General features: G+C 44.5%; 1 protein-coding gene across 5 annotated transcripts in view; it reads right to left on the bottom strand.

The window, feature by feature from the left end:
- Window positions 1–12,850, bottom strand: part of FANCL (FA complementation group L) — an 82,029-nt gene that overhangs the window by 37,951 nt on the left and 31,228 nt on the right. The window lies entirely within an intron of this gene.

Below are 12,850 nucleotides of genomic sequence, written 5' to 3'. Positions count from 1 at the left end.
CCCGTCTTTTCTTCATCCTGTTTAAAAAAAGGTTAATACTTTTCATATTAATATAGGCCCAAAGAATGGAAGAACCTACATTTGCATTAAGTTATTTTTCCAGGTTTAGAAATGTTTAATAACTCTTCCCAAGCCTAGGATTCAACTTCCAATTTGTTGTGATACCCACCAATATATGAAAAGCAATATTGTCAAATATTCAAAACCATCCAGTGGTGAAACTAAATTGCAACTGTGTATTGCTTCTTCAAAAACTGATAAACTTGGGCATCTGATTAACATATTCTGTTGTTTTTTTAAACAATCTGACATTAAAAGAAAGAATGCCAAGGGAAGGAAAAAATAGCCAGAACAAAAATAAACAGGCTATATACAAATATGAAAGCTGATTCAATTTCAAAGTTTAATTCTTTACATAATCATTCTTTACACTAGTCCAATCTATTGCTTTTTGTAAGCATTACACTATGAAATCTGTGAAAGAGAAACTAGGCACCTCCATTTTCTACACAAATACAAGGAAAAAAATAATTAATTTCATAGAAATACACCCATTTGAAAGGCACCCACTATCAAAAACATCATGACCTTTGTGACCTAAAAAGTGACATGGCTCAATCCAATACATCTTATCCAGTTCCACCTACTAATTCTTCAGAGACTATACACATATATTACATATACAAAAAATATATATATCCCCATCATGATAAGCAAGTGTGTAGTGGGGCTTTTTCTTGAGAGGACAATACTGTGGCCCCTACCAGAGCCCACCTGATGTATGTGATTGTTGGTCTGAATGCTTCTACCACTGCATCCAATGCAGCAATGACCCCAATCAGCATGTTTCTCCTCCTCCACCCTACTCCTACTCAAGTCCCATTATATGCTACAGGAAGAACAGGCAGTATTGGAAACTACTAGAGGTATGAGGATAGCTCCTCAGCACTTTAGGAGAAAGGACAATAATTAGTTGAAAAGGAAACAGAAGGTATGGATGAGGGAGGAACAGGGACGGCTCCAGGCACCAGCACGCCAAGCGCGTGCCTGGGGCAGCAAGCCACGGGGGGCGCTCTGCCGGTCGCTGTGAGGGTGGCAGGCAGGCTGCCTTCAGCGGCATGCCTGCGGAGGGTCCGCTGGTCCCGCGGCTTCGGCGGACCTCCTGCAGGCGTGCCGCCGAATCCGCGTGACCGGGGACCTCCTGCAGGCAAGCCGCCGAAGGTAGCCTGCCTGCCGTGCTTGGGGCGGCAAAATACCTAGAGCCGCCCCTGGGGAGGAACAGGAGCAGAGATAAAAGAAGAGAAGGACAATGTTTTCCTCATTAATTAAATGGTGTATTAATTTTATAAGACTTTTCTTTAAAAAGTGAGACCCTAATTACCTGGTTAAAAAGTAGTTCAGCCTTATAAAGATGATATAAGTTTCCTCCCATCTTCCCCATAAATTCATCACTAGTCCTGGTGACTTACTGAAATTTTGATCATCAGTTTGTTAGAACCCCTTTTCTGACATCTGAAATTTAACAGAAAACCTCATCGTTATTATCTGCAAATTTTAGATCTGCTCCAGGTAGCTTCCTATTATCCTCTATGGTAAAGAATAGTGCATAGAAATTTTGTTTCTCTGCAATATCCATATCCTCTTTGATCATTCTCCTGACACCCTTTTAGTCTATTGGACTACTGACTGATGCATGCTAAATTTTTTATTAAAAAAATAAACAAGTATATATCCATTTGCTGTTCAAATTTCCACTTAGCTCTTCTAACTGTTAAACTAAGTCAGACAAGGTAAGTTCCTTGCTGGATTTCCACTTTTTAAAGGAAACTTATCGCTTGAATAAGCTTTTGCCTTTTTCCATTTTAATCACACTAGTTTCGGTCACAGTCATGACTTGCAGACAAGTTAAAAAATGAACACAGGGAACTGAAACAACTGGGCAAGAAACATTTACAGAGTTCTTTCACCTGCAGAAAGAATATATTTTGCCATTTAACCTAGCAATTTGGCATTACATTTTTTCATTAAATATTTCATTGCATGCATAGAAGTATACTTGCTGTCCTACAAGTGTAAGAAATTTGATCACAATGCCTGAAATTATGAACAGGTTTTCCATGCTAAGGACCAGCATCAATCTTGGCAGCACAAGTTAAAATCCCAGCAGTGTCAGTCAACTGATCCCTTCATCTTTTATAGGTAGGTAAAATGAACTCTATGCATTTTTCGGGGGTCTTTCAGATGCAATGGTGAAAACTGGGTTCCTACTTGCTTTATGCGAACTAAAAAAATTCCTATGACACTTTTTGCCCTAAATATCTTGGCCAAACTTTTCTCACCTCACAATATCATGCTGTATTTTGTGCACCAGCTAATTAACAGCCTCTACCTTATACACTTCTACTAAACAGAACCATTTTTCCACTGTACATCATTTAGGAAAGCATGTTGGTATCTTTCAGTATGAGGCTCTATATAAAAGTAAATTATAAGGATCCAGAGGCCACAGACCTTGTCAAAATGATAAAGAACACAAATTCAGTCACACTTTACGTTAAAGTTACATTTATAAATAGTAAATACAGGTTAGAGATCACCACACTGTAGGGGTGTCAATAGCAGTTAACTCAAGCGATTAACTCAAAACAAACTAACTGTGATTAGTTGCAGTGTTAAATAATAATAGAATACCAATTTAAAATTATTATAAATATTTTTGGAAATTTTTCCACATTTTCAAATCTATTGATTTCAATTACAACAGAATGCAGTGTACAGTGCTCACTTTATATTATTTTTATTGCAAATGTTTGCACTGTAATAAAGATAAAAGAAATAGTATTTTTCAATTCACCTCATACAAGTACTGTAGTGTAATCTCTATCGTGAAAGTGCAATTTACAAATGTAGATTGGTTTTTGTGACATACCTGCACTCAAAAATAAAACAAATGTAAAACTTTAGTGCCTACAAGCCCACTCCATCCTACTTCTTTTCAGCCAATTGCGAAGACAAACAAATTTGTTTACATTTATGGGGTCCTACCTGTAGTTCCCTACCCTATAATGCAGCGGTCCCCAACCTTTTTGGCACCAGGGACCGGTTTCGTAGAAAAAAAAATTTCCGCGGACCTGTGGGATGGTTTTGGGACGATTCAAGCACATTACATTTATTTTTGTACTTTTATTTCTATTATTATTGTAATATATAATGAAATAATTATACAACTGACCATAATGCAGAATTAGTGGGAGCTCTGCCCCCTATCTGACCCCCACCCATTTCCTGCCCCCCCGACTGCCCGCCCCCCTCAGAATCCCCGACCCATCCTGCTCCTTGTCCCCTCACCATCCCCCAGAGACCCCCACCACCCTGGGACCCCACCCCTGCTCCCTGTCCCCTGACTGCCCCAACCCCGCTGAGTCCTGACAGACCCCTCCCGGAACACCCACAATCCAACCCCATTCCCTGCCCCTGACCGCCCCAACCTCCGCCCCTCTCTGTGCCCTGACTGTCCCCAGGACTCCCTGCCCCTTAGCCAACCCCCATAGCCCCAGCCTCTTACCCCCGGCTCCATCCTCACCCGGAGCCTCAGCGCCTCGCCCGACAGCTGCAGCGTGCCTCCGGCGGGGCCTGAGCTCCGTCCCGCTCAGAGCCGCGCGTGGTGAGGCGGGGCGGGGAGCTCCACACCAAGCGGAGGCAGCTGAGCTCAGCCTGGAGCTCGCAGCCCCGCCCCCTCACCACGTGGCTCTGAGGGGGCGGGGCTCAGGGGCCCCGCCGGAGACACGCCGCTTGATGTGCTAGGGGTCGGTTCGCGGCCCGGTTCCTAACAGGCCGCGGGGGGACCGGTCCGCGGCCCGGGGGTTGGGGATCCCTGCTATAATGCACTTGAACAATAAAGAGATTGCACTACAATACTTGTATAAGGTGAAATGAAAAATATTATTTCTTTTGTTTATCTTTATTACAGTGCAAATATTTTTTATAAAAATATAAAGTGTTCACTGTACAATTTGTATTCTGTGTAGTAATTGAAATCAATAGATTTGAAAATGTAGAAAATATCCAAAAATATTTAAGTAACTGGTATTCTATTATTAACAGTGCCATTAAAACTGTGATTAATTGCAATTTATTTTAATCTCATGATTAATTTTTAATCGTTTGACAGCCCAGCACCTTGTATTACAAGTCAAATTAAATTACCAATTTAGAAAAACTTTAATTGAATATTTGAGTATTTGCCTAACAATTTATACGTAAAAAATATATCTGGAGCCACAAACAACCTGCCACATAAACTACTGCCGGAAGAATCTTCATTTTTATCCACAAGTGCCTACTGTAAGGATAGAATTTTTGCATATCACCTCAAAACTTCACAAGTAGCTGATCTACTTCCTGTTATCCAGACATCAGCCCATCACAGGATAGAAAATAAATACTGACAGAAATCAAACCAATTTTTTAAATGTTTTATTCATGACTAAGGTGTGTTTTGAACTCAGAAAAGCACCTTCTCCTCTGAAATACAAATTAAGTATGCAAAATAAGTAAGTTTTGAGTAAGATAAACTAAAGCAAGTATTTTCAGAAGAAAAAGACTAGTCTGATTTCATTTTGTAGAATAGAATCAAGAACCTCAAAAATGTACCCAAACTGTCTAAAAGCTAAATGAGAGACATAAGCCCTATCATTTCAACAGAACCAGATCAAGTTCCATAACACAAGATTTAGTATCTAGCTCTGCATTACTGAATACTTCTAATTTTGCTTCAGTTAAGTGATCTTCAACATGTGCCAGAGGCATGCAACTAAAAAAAGATAGAGATAAGGGGTGGGGAAAGGGATATAGCATACACCAGGGTTTGGGCAAACGGCGGGCCGCATCTGGCCCACCAGCCGTTTTAATCTGGCCCTTGAACTCCTGCTGGGGAGCGGGGTCTGGGGCTTGCCCCACTCTGGCGCTCCAGCTGGGGAGCAGGGTCCGGGGCTGCTCCACGCAGCTCCCAGAAGCGGTGGCATGGCCCCCTTCCAGCTCCTATGTGTACGGGAGGCCAGAGGGCTTCGCTCTGCATGCTGCCTCCACCCACGCATCTCCCACTGGCCAGGAACCATGACCAACAGGAGCTGCAGGGGCGGTGCCTGCATACGGGACAGCACACAGAGCTGCCTAGCCACGCCTCCACGTAAGAGCTGGAGAAGGCACATGCCGCTGCTTCCAGGAGTCGCTTGAGATAAGCACCACCTGGAACCTGCATCCCTGAGCCTCCCCCCGCGCCCCAACACCCTGCCCCAGCCCTGATATGCCTCCCACCCTCCAAACCCCTCGATCCCAGCCCAGAGCACCCCTCCATGCTTCAAACCCCTGGCCCAGCCCTGATCTCCCTCCGACCCTCCAAACCCGTTGGTCCCAGTGCAGAGCACCCTCCTGCACCCCCAGCCCCTCAGCCCCACCTCAGAGCCCACACCCCCAGTCAGAGCATGCACCCCTTCCTGCACCCCAACCCCTGCCTCAGCCCTGATCCCACTTCCACCCTCCTACACCACAAACTCCTCATCCCCAGCACCACCCCAGAGCCCGCACCCCATGCTGGAGCCCTCAGTCCCCACCCCAGCAACCCACCCCCCCCCCCCAGCCTAAGACCCCTCTCCTGCACCCTAAGCTCCACATTTCTGGCTCCACCTCAGATCCCGCCCCCCCAACCAGAGCCCTCACCCCCTCCCACACCCCAACCCCAATTTTGTGAGTATTCATGGTCCACAATACAATTTCTATTACTAGATGTGGCCCTCAGGCCAACAAGTTTGCTCACTGCTGGCATACACCAAATATTTGTTACAAGTTTTGGTGCACAGTTCTTTGTTTTTGACTGAACTACACTCTTTCTTCCAAATAGCAACTTCAGGTTCAATTCTAGTGTCTTTATACACTACCTTCATAACATTCCACCTCTTTCAACATAAATGACTAGCTAGTTCATAGGATAAACACTTAAATAAATATATGACTTAATCACCTAGTTTATTGTAGATGTTAACTAAACAAATTCCTCAAGGCAAGGATATAGTAATTTAGAAATCATCAGTTTAATGAGATATGGGTGCATTTTGAGGACTTTTCCAAACTGTAAAACAAATGGATAAGAAAATATTTAGGGATTTCTTCTAAGGCACTTGGTGATCTTATGAAAAAACATTTAACACAACACAGTACTTCAATCATCTACAATAGAACTTGTCCCCTGAAAATTTTACTCTTCTAATCTTAAAGTGAACATCTAATCCAAGAATACTAGACACAAAATTGTATAATTTTAGTAGTCTTGAAGACTATTAAAAAGCAATCCAACTCAGTCTTGTGTGACTTATATGCCAATCAAAACAAAAAAAAAACCCCAAGTACTGAATATTATTGTAAATATGTACTCCGGGTCTTCTGAAATTTCTTTCCTCCTGCCTGTTTAAAATCTATTATTTAGATATCAACTTACAATTGATGAAGGAGAACAGTTCTCTAAATACCCTGGTCTATATCTGTTACTGACCCTCCCGAGCCCAAACATCCCCAGACAAGAAACCAACACATACTGACAACTACTTTCAGCCTTTAAAACTGACTTAACCTGGGCCCTCAAACTCTTAATAAATCATTCTTCTTACCAGCAAAAGTCTGGTTTCATTTGCATGCTGCCTTTCTCCTTTCGCTCTACAGAAAGGAAAATAAATTGTTTCCTAATTTCCCTGCCTATCCCCCACCATTCCTCAAAACCTTTCTTTTGAGAACATCGGCAGTACCTGAAAAAATATAGGGCCTGGTCTAGAAAATTAGGTCAGTTTGACTAGGTCCGTCAGGGGTGTGAAAAATCCACCTCACTGACCGGAGTAGGTAAGGCGACCTAAGTCCTCTTGTACACAGCGCTACACTGACAAAAGAATTCTTCCATCAACCTAGCTACTCTTGGGGAGGTGGATTACCTACACTGACAGGAGAACCCCTCCTGTCAGCATAGATAGTTTCTACACTTCTGCTGTGGTAGCATTTTATGTGTAGACAAGCCTAAAGAATGTTGACAATTGGGTCAATGCTAGAACTTCATAGAATCATAGAATATCAGGGTTGGAAGGGACCTCAGGAGGTCATCTAGTCCAACCCCCTGCTCAAGGCAGGACCAATCCCCAGACAGACTTTTGCCTCAGACCCCCCTCAAGGATTGAACTCACAACCCTGCGTTTACCAGGCCAATGCTCAAACCACTGAGCTATCCCTCCCCCCCAATCTTTATCATACTTACCAACATAAGCAGCAAAAGAAATCAGTAGCGGGGAATGGAGTATAAAGAGTGAGACTGCTACTTCAATTAAAGTTTGTGCAGATGAAGCATATCATGTGGAACAAATAGCAAGGAATCCAAGGGAAAAAAAGGCAATGACCAGACAAGTATTGGAAGATTTTCATCTTACACTTCATACAACTTCTTCAACATTAATTCAGCTTTTTACATAACCAATATTTGATGGGGGTGGGCACAAAAGGAGTACACAAACCCATTTCTCTATATGGCCTCTGAAGACAAGATTGGACATCTAAACACTCTGATAGATCATACGAGAGAACGGGCAGTATGTGCTCAGGGAACAAATAAAAAGGTAAAAAGCTTTTAATCCAACTACTCATGTTATCAATAGAAATAACATAGCAGAAATTAAGCAGAAGATATTTCTCAAATAAGATGATATGAAAGACTATCACAAAGCTTTCCTTAAAACTTAATGAGCATTCTTTTTCAATGTGTTTAATATGTGTACTAGTGAAAAATCAAAATTCCTGTGTCACCAACCATGTTTTATATATTAATTTTCTTTTGTGGCAAGTTTAAATGTCAGACACATTTTTAAAAAGGACAAACACAATTGATCATTCACCACTATAATCTTCTGAAAAAGAGTTGATTGATGACTATGAATTACACTCTGGTGTGATAGCACTATGTTCTCAGTTGTTAGCATATGAAACTACTGAAATACTAAAACTTCTTTTTCCTACTAGAAGTCTCAGAGATTTTTAAACTACTATACTAAAAAGAGTATACAAAAGTAATCAGATACTCAGTAGTGCATTAACATGATGGCCTTGATCCTCAAAGTAATCATACAAGTACAGTTATAGGGTAGACCTGAGGACACATGGGCTAAAATGTGGTCTTCAGTATCCAAACGCGATACCTAGATAATACCAAATACCAAAGGGAGTGTGTGTACCTAATCTGCTCAACAGGAGCAACTGGGTAGATACTTAGGCCTGGTCTACACTAGGCGTTTAAACCGGTTTTAGGAGCGTAAAACCGATTTAACGCCACACCCATCCACACTGAGAGGCCCTTTATATCGGTATAAAGGGCTCTTTAAACCGGTTTCTGTACTCCTCCCTAACGAGAGGCGTAGCGCTAGTATCGGAATTACCATATCGGATTAGGGTTAGTGTGGCTGCAGATCGACGGTATTGGCCTCCGGCCGGTATCCCACAGTGCACCACTGACCGCTCTGGACAGCAATCTGAACTCGGATGCAGTGGCCAGGTAGACAGGAAAAGCCCCGCGAACTTTTGAATATTTCCTGTTTGCCTAGCGTGGAGCTCAGATCAGCACGTGTGGCGATGCAGTTAAAAATCAAAATAAAGAAAGAGCTCCCGCATGGACCATGCGGATGTGATCGCTGTAAGGGCATGCAAATCTGTTCTATCAGCGCTCTGTTACAGAAGACGAAATTCAAAATCATTTTTAAAATATCTCCAGACAGACGCCATAGCAGGGGCTCAGCGCACTGCTGCGTGACAAACGAAACAGAAAGCCAAAGAATCAAATGGATGCTCATGGACTGGAGGACTCAAGCTATCCCACAGTTCCTGCAGTCTCCGAAAAGTATTTGCATTCTTGGCTGAGCTCCAAATGCTTCTAGGGTCAAACACAGTGTCCGCGGTGGGTCAGGGCATAGCTCGGCAATTTACGCACCCCCCCACCCACCCCCAGAAGTGAAAGGGAAAACAATCCTCTCTTGACTCTTTAACATGTCACCTTATCTTTACTGAATGCTGCAGATAGACCCGATGCTGCAGCACTCAACACCAACATCCTTGCTCCCCCCCGCCATGGGTGGCTGATGGTGCAATACGACTGGTATCCGTCCTCGTCATCAGCCTATTGGCACATGGGGCAGTGCAAAAGGACTGGTAACCATGCAGACTAGCATCGGTGAGGTCTATCAAGGGTGCCTGGCCCTAATTTTTCCTGGTAGATGGTACAGTATGGCTGATAACCATCGTCGTCATAGCAACAGGGGGCTGAGCTCTGTCAGCCCCCACTCTTCATGTGTAAAAAAAAGATTCAATTGCCCCTGGACTTGCAGAGGGATGCTGGGCTCCTCTGCTCCACACTCCTTACTGTCCTGTCTGGACTATCATAGCAGCTGGAGGCTGCCTTCCACTCATTTCTCACTAACAAGTCAGTGTGTCTTATTCCTGCATTCTTTATTACTTCATCACACAAGTGGGGGGACAATGCTACAGTAGCCCAGGAAGGCTGGGGGAAGAACAGAATCAACAGGTGGGGTTGTTGCAGGAGCACCCCCTGTGAATAGCATACAGCTCATAATTTTTGCAGGATCTGACACAGAGCAGCTGTGCTCTCTGATACAGTGGTTCTCTAGTACACTTGCCCATATTCTAGGCAGGACTGATTCTATTTTTAGATACCAAAAAGGAGGGATTGACTCTGGGAGTCATTCTCAATTTTGGCTTTTGCGCCCCTGACTAAGAGCAGCCAGGGGCACTTATGACAGCAGCAAATGGTGCAAAACGACTGGTAGCCATGCTCATCTTTTTACCAATTTATGGATTGGTAGATGGTGCAGTATGGCTGATAACCATCTCTGCTGTCATGCAAAAGCAAAAGCATGCTGCTGTGTAGCGCTGCTGAATCGCCTCTGTCAGCGGCATCTAGTACACATACGGTGACAGTCACAAAAGGCAAAACAGGCTCCATGATTGCCATGCTACGGCATCTGCCAGGGCAATCCAAGGAAAAAAGGCGCGAAATGCTTGTCTGCCGTTACTTTCCCAGAGGAAGGAATGACTGACGACATTTACCCAGAACCACCCGCGACAATGATTTTTGCCCCATCAGGCACTGGGATCTCAACCCGGAAATTCCAAGGGGCGGGGGAGGCTGCGGGAACTATGGGATAGCTACGGAATAGCTACCCACAGTGCAACGCTCCAGAAGTCGATGCTAGCCTCGGACCGTGGACGCACACCACCGATTTAATGTGTTTAGTGTGGCCGCGCGCACTCGATTTTATACAATCTGTTTTACAAAACCTGTTTATGCAAATTCGGAATAGTCCCGTAGTGTAGACGTACCCTTAGCTATGCTCATTGATGCAGGATTGGATTCCCATGCATTCTCTGTTCTGATCATCAGATCCTCACCCTTGCTCCAGCCCTTTTACACCAGATAAAGGGACAGAGCAACATAAAAGCTATAAAATCCCCAGAATTCCCCAGGGCTGAGACTGCAGAGAACAGCCTGTAGCTGTCTTCCTAAGACCCCCTCACAAACCTTGGTGTAGGGGGCATACCAGGGGCAGAGAGGTGCATGTTGGGGGATGGGCCGAGATTCTGAGCAGCACTGCTGTCCAAAGGAAGCTGGGGAAAGACTGCTACAACTTAGATGGCCTCTTAGACAGCTGTAAAAGCAGATTATTTTTAAAAGGGGATAGTTGTTAGAAATTGGCCTGTCAATCACAGAAGTACTGTTTACAGCAGTGGTAGGCAATTTTTTTGGCCCGAGGGCCACATCTGGGTATGGAAATTGTATGGCAGGCCATGAATGCTCAAAAAATTGGGGGTTGGAGTGCGAGGGGGGGTATGGGCTCTGGGCTGGGGTGCAAGTTCCAGGGTGAGGCCAGAAATGAGGGGTTCATCAGGGTGCGGGAGGGGGTTCCGAGCTGGGGCAGGAGGTTGAAGCACGGGAGGAGGTCAGGGGTACAGGCTCCAGGCGGCGCATACCTCAACCAGCTCCTGGAAGCAGTGGCATGTCCCCCCTCCAGCTCCTACGCGGAAGGGCAGGCAGGGGGCTTCACACGCTTCCCACATCTGCAGGCATTGCCCATGCAGCTCCCATTGGCCACAGTTCCCAGCCAGCACTTGGACAGCTTCCTGGCTGCCCCTACACGTAGGAGCTGGAGGGGGTACATGCTGCTGCTTCCGGGAGCCGTGCCCCCAAACCTGCTCCCCGGCTGGAGTGCCGGAGTGGAGCAACTCCCTACCCCGCTGCCCAGCTGGAGCTGGAGGGCCTGATTAAAAGGTCTGTTTAGCAGGATGTGGCCAGCAGGTCGTAGATTGCCCACCCCTGGTTTACAGGTACGAAAAGTTGTCTCTTACCCAAATGCAAAATCTCTGTCTCTCACTTGATGAGATTCATGTAGCAATCCCTCTATGAACATTAAGGCAGGATTATTTCACAAGCACAGAAGATAGAACATTTGAGACAAGTTATGGTGACAAAAAGGTATCTGCCTAGAAAAGGTATGTGTGAAATATTGTTTATCATCAGCTTTAGAGAAGCACTGCTTCCTAGAAAGAAGGTGGCAACACTCTGGTGGAAAATGGGATGGGGTGAACCAGAGTACGATAGGAATTTGATCTACATGGATAATTGAGTTTTCTAACGGTTATTCTGCCATGTCAGATTTGAAAATTCCTCTTCAAAATTCCCAGGTTGTTGTTTTGTTTTGTTTTTAAACAGAACAGTCTTTTCCCCAACCTCATTCCAAGAAATAGCTGTTTTGCAGAAACGTTCAAATAATGAAATTTTCGCCACTCAAGTACAAGTTACAAGGATAAATTACTGGAGATAAAAACATGTAGAAGGGAATGCTGTCAAAACAGACCAATTATTTAGCCTAGAAAGGCTGAACATTTTCTTTTTACCCAAAGACCCCACTGTAGTCTCCCATAACTACTCTTCATCTCCACACATTACACAGTAAGTGGCTAAAGAAGCAACCTAACATTTTTAACAGATGTTAAAGGCTTAGTCTTCTGACTGAGTGATCATGAAAAACGGCTACTAAACTTTCCATAACTGTTGTTCTTCAAGATGCATTTCTCATGTCCATTCCAATGTAGGTATGTGCATGCCATGTGCACTGACGGCGGAAAGTTTTCCCCACAGTAGTATCCATCAGGTAAGATCTAGTGCCCCCTGGCATCGCACCTTCATGGCAGTGTATAGTGACCTGCCAACCCACCACCCCCTTAGTTCCTCCTTGCCAGCAACTTTGACAGAGGGGTAGGTGGGCAGGTTTTGGAATGGACATGAGCAACATCTCAAAGAAAAATTATAGAAAGATTAGTAACCGCTTTTTCTTCAAGTGCTTGCTTATGTCCATTCCAACGTAGGTGACTCTCAAGGAGTTAAGCAGCTGGGAGTTTTGGAGTTCATGGATATGCTGATTGCAGCACCGCTCGACCAAAGCCTGCATCATCGCTGATTTGTTGGGTGATGGCGTAGTGTGACACAAACGTGTGGACTAAGGACCAGGTCGCCGCTCTGCAGATATCCTCAACTGGAACCTGCACCACAAACGCCATCGATGACGCCTTCAAACAAGGAGCTGGGACTTTTTCCAGGTCATAACAAGTGAGGATACACAACATGATCCATGATGAGATTCCCTGGACTAAGACTGGACTGCTTTCATCCCATCCGCAATGGCTATAAACAGTTTAGTGGTCTTTCTAAAGGGCTTGGTTCTCTCTATATAGAAAGCAAGTGCATGTCTCACATCCA

Source organism: Mauremys reevesii, linkage group 3 (assembly GCF_016161935.1).
Source record: "Mauremys reevesii isolate NIE-2019 linkage group 3, ASM1616193v1, whole genome shotgun sequence".
NCBI lineage: Eukaryota > Metazoa > Chordata > Testudines > Geoemydidae > Mauremys > Mauremys reevesii.
This window is presented reverse-complemented; position numbering and strand designations above follow the sequence as displayed.